The sequence below is a fragment of the Stenella coeruleoalba genome (genome assembly GCF_951394435.1).
Source record: "Stenella coeruleoalba genome assembly, chromosome: 14".
Taxonomy (NCBI): domain Eukaryota; kingdom Metazoa; phylum Chordata; class Mammalia; order Artiodactyla; family Delphinidae; genus Stenella; species Stenella coeruleoalba.
In genome coordinates, this window is record NC_137160.1 from 66592184 (window position 1) to 66597133 (window position 4950).

The following is a 4950-nucleotide window of genomic DNA, read 5'->3' on the forward strand; positions in this document are numbered from 1 at the left end:
CCCTGCCTGCGCCCCAACCCGTGCCAGGCGCTGTGGGAACAATGATGAATGCGGAGCCCGCCGGCTCCCAGCGCAGCTCTGTTCGCGGGCCCCGCGCCGGAGCTCCCCGCCTCTGACCCGGGCAGGTTCGCTCCCCAAAACCCAGAACATGCGCCCGAAGCGCAGGGGCCCAGCCGGATGACGCTAAAAGCTGAGGAGGACGCCAACCGCCCCCCATGGCAGCCATTACCTGTCTATGGGTCCCTCCCGCTGCCACCAGGCTCAGGGGCCCGAAGCCACCGCCCCACCACCTGGGCCAGCTGGCCTCTGCTTTGGCCAGGGCACTTCGCCGCAAGTGGCAACATAGTTCAGGCTCTCTAAAGGAATAGAGAAAGAGTTTAGTAAGCCGAGCGTTTTAGTACAAGGAACGCATCCAAAAGCGAAGTTCTTGGAGCTCCTGGACATGCCTGGGTAACCTTAGCTGGCGGTCTGTGAAGATGCTGCAGTAGCCTGTGGAGTTTTACCTGTCTGTGCATTTTCCTGGGGGAAGGTCCCTAGTTTCCATGGGATTCCCAAAGGAGTCTGTGATCCCAGAAAGGTTAAACATCACTGATTTTAAAGAATCTATCCCGGGCTTCCCTGGTGGCGCAGTGGTTAAGAATCCGCCTGCCAATGCAGGGAACACGGGTTAGAGCCCTGGTGTGGGAAGATCTCACATGTTGCAGAGCAACTAAGCCTGTGCGCCACAACTACTCTGGAGCCTTTGTGCCACAACTACTGAAGCCCGCGCGCCTAGAGCCGGTGCTCTGCAACAAGAGAAACCACCTCAATAAGAAGCCCGTGCACCGCAACAAAGAGTAGCCCCCGCTCTCCGCAACTAGAGAAAGCCCGCGGGCAGCAATGAAGACCCAATGCCGGCAAAAATAAATATAAATAAATATATTTTAAAAAAACAGTCCAGAAAAGTTTGATCAACACCATGTTTTTCATGCCATTTGCATTTAAGCATCTTGGGGTGGAGTGTGCAAGCTCTGTTTAGCCACCTCTGCCTATTGTCCTAAAGCCACGTGCACTGACCTCCCTAGCCCCTGAACACATGTGAGCTTGTGATCACTCCAAGGGGTTAGAACATAGGTTTCTTTAAAATATTTAACTGGTTTCTAAAACTTTGAAATTGTAATGCTTGCACTATATAGAACTGAACTATACAGGATATATAATGAAAGAAGAGCTCCCCTCTTCCTCCTCTCTGGGGCTAGTGTGTTGATAGTTTCTACACATCTTTCCAGAAATGTTCTAAGAGAACAGGTCCTTAAGATGAAGTGTATGGTTTTCATAAATTATATGTAAATTTTAAGTGTAAGTGCCGATTTGTGGTAGGTTTCATCATAATCTTAAAGGGGTCCATGATCCCTCCACATTAAGGACCACTGACACTGAGACTTTTAGCTCAGGGTATCTGACAAGAACCCATGTTTGCCTTCCATCTTTCTTGAGACCCAAAGAGACCCCACTGAAACAAAAGTATAAAAAATTCCAAAAGTACTAAGCATTCAACAGCAATAGAAATAGAAAGAAGACTTTATTTAACAAATGTTCATTGAATTCATATCATATGCCAAGTCTTCTTCTAGGCCCTGATGATTGAGCAGTGAAAGAAATCTGACAAAAATTCCTGCCATCCTGGAGCTTACATTCTAGTAAGAAAAGACAGAAATATACCAAATAAATCATTTAGAAGGTGACATGCCATGGAGAAAAAGAGAACAGTTAAGAGGGCTTGGGAAGGCCATGTTGGGAGTGTTTCAATTTTAAATAAAGATGGATCACTGAGGGAATTCCCTGGCATCCCAGTGGTTAGGACTCCGAGCTTCCATTGCAGGGAGCACGGGTTTGATTCCTGATCGGGGAACTAAGATCCCGCACGCTGTGCAGCATGGCCAAAAAAAGAAAGAAAGACGGATCACTGATGAATGAGAGATTTCAACAAGTGCTTAGAATATGGAAAGAGGATGAGAACTCTTATGAGCAAAACAGGTGGAAGCAGCAGCTGAGAACATTGTCTAAGCCAGCTAAAGAGGAGGTAGGAGCCAGCTGGCTTGAGAGAATCCAGGGAAGCTTTGGGCTCAAAGTCAACAGGTTATGGCAGAGGGTAGGAGTGAGAACAGGGAACTAAAATGGGGGATTTTATTCCTCAAACAGGTTTGTGAGCCCATGGGTATTATTTGTATGCTGTACACATATTTTCCAATATCCTTTCATATCTGCTCAGTGCATAATAAACAGACTCACATACAACCTGGAGCACGGACGGTGGGGGCAGGGGGTGGGGGGGAGGTGGGAGGATAACTACTCCAACCCACTGCCCTACCCCTCTCTACACTGAAGTTTGCAAAGTGCAGGTAACATTTCTCCCAGGCAGAAAACATGTCTCTTCTCTAAAGAAACTGAATGAAACACCTGAGGTCAGCAAGGGCTTGCATAGTGGATGTTGGCACCACAGAACACAGCCCTCCTGACTCTGCTATTTCTCATTCTGCCCTACGCAGAGCTTCCAGCCAGATATTCTCATTCGGCAAAGGGACAAGAGGTAAGCCAGATCTAATTGCATAACAGCAGAGGAAATCTACACCGGCTTATTTTACAGGGCACTTGCTAAGGGGCATAGAGCTGGAAAGCAGCTGACCTGGGATTTGAACTGAGGCCTTCCTTCCAAATTTGTGCTCTTAGCTACATGCTGCCCTGCCTCCCTCTTAGTTTGTGCATCTCTTTTCCTGGGTAAAGGAGACAAAAAACAGCATCTACATTTGTATCTGTGGCCACAAGCTGACCTGGATTTTTCTGGCTTTGCTCGGGGCAGGAGTTGCTCCCATTTACTCAGCAGACATTTATGGAGCCTTATGTGTGCAAAGCTCTGTGCCACATCCCAGGCTTGAGAACAGAAGGAAGTGCAGACATCAGCCACCAGCACCACCCTCCTTGGAACAGTTGCAGGTTAGAGAGCTGAAGCCCAGAGAAAGGTTACTGGGGGAGACAGGGGGTCCCAGTCAAGGCCTGCTCCTGGCCCAGCCCCCTGAGCCCTCAAAGCCCTGCAGAGTTCCCGAGTCAGCGGCTGGACCAGGCTCTGAATTGTAATACCCGAATAACACTTCCCGATTCAACAATGGGCTGGGCTGGGATGCATCCATCCTCTTGTTTGTGCTAGGGGTCTCCAGGAATTAAATGATTTGGTCTCCCTGCCAGGCCCTGGCTCACAGGTATGCGCCTTCCAGCAGATCCCAGCTGAGTGCATGTGCGTCTGCCGACCCCTTGTGGTCATTGTGGGATCTGTGCTGGCCCAGCAGTTGGGGCCTTGGTTGCACCTCTGGGACTTTCTGCCCTGGTGACCTCACTTCTCAAAGCACTTTGCCACCACTTATCTCGTGGGGTCCTCCCTACAATCCCAGGAAGTGAGGAGAGCCAGGATTCCCATTCCCACTTTACAAATGCGTGGCAGTGCCCTGGCATCCAGTCCCAAATCCAACACTAATTCCTTATCTGACCTTGGCAAGACAGTTCCCCACTCTCTGCCTCTGTCACCCGTTGATGAAATAAGAGAAAGGGCCTGCGTGAGGTAGCTCTGAGGTTTTTCCAGCTCCCCAAACTCTCAGCGCGGAGATGTGACTTGCCCAAGGTTGGAGTGAATCAGGGCAGAGGCACTCCCAGTCGGCAGGTCACCCCATTTCCCCACAATGATTGGGAGAAGTGAGAGGTGTCACAGCAAACAAGAAAATCAGTTTCTCCACCTTTGTGTTCTGATTGTGGGGTGAAGTGCCACATGGACAGATGGATAAGTGAGTGGATGGGTGGATGGGTATGTGGATAGATGGATGGGGTGGATACGTAAGAACTTTGGGATCACTCTTAGCTGCAACTGCCTCCCCTGCTCCCTGACTAACTGCCCCTATAATTCTAGCTGCCTAGCCCCTTGGTAGGCTGCTCCACATCCACCTGCTGGGATCTGAAGCCACTGCCCCTGCCTGACAGCCTGGAGCTGGGACGTGCCATGAGGGGAACGAGTCCTCACCCAAGAATTCCTCCCTGTCATGTCACTGACCACATGGCCAAGAGTGGTAGCCTAGGAGGAAAGTCAGGGCCCAGGGCCATGAATGGGCATCCCTCACAGAGCAGTTCCTGCAGCCGACAATGGATGAAACTGAGGGCGGTGCTTGCAATGAAGTCGAGCATCACTGGGGCAGCCGGGTGGCGTGGAAAGAGTACGCCTTATGCATCTCACACCCTGGTTCAAACCTAGCGACTCCAAGTAAGTTCCTTAGCCTCTCTGTGCCTCGGGTTCCTCACCTTAAAAGTGGGCGTGATACCTGAAGAGTACAGTTGTGAGGACTGAATGAGGTAGGATATAAAATGCCTTGCGTGTAACAGGTGCTCGGTAAACAGAAGTTCCCTCCCTTTGTTCCAGGTCATGGAGAACTCTGGAGAAGGAACTAGGTCCACTGTGCACCTAGCAAGATTTTTAAACTGGGAAGGCTTTTCAAGTACCCTAAAGGAGTGACGTGCATGTGGTGAAAGGGGAGGAGGGAAGGAAATGTGTCTTCAGCAAGAATTAAAGGTACACCCAAAACACTCAATCCCATTAAAAGAACATCATTCATCTGCCCCCTGCCATCAGCACGGTTCTTCAGACACAAAGGGTATTCCACAAAGGTTTCCTGAGGACAAAACTGAAAACATCTTTACATAGCTAATGGGCAATGGTCAGGACTCCTGTGTTCTGTTCTTCCACTTCCTGGGTGGGCATGTGCCTCATCCACAGCTAACGCAGCCTAACTCTCCCTAACAGTCTGTCCATCCCAGAATGGGTGACAAGTTCCCCTTAGCTACCCGGTAGAAGGGGGACCTGGAGTTTAGTCCAGCTCTCTGTGAAACACCTAACCTCAGGTAGCCGACAACACAGCTGAGGCTCCACATCAC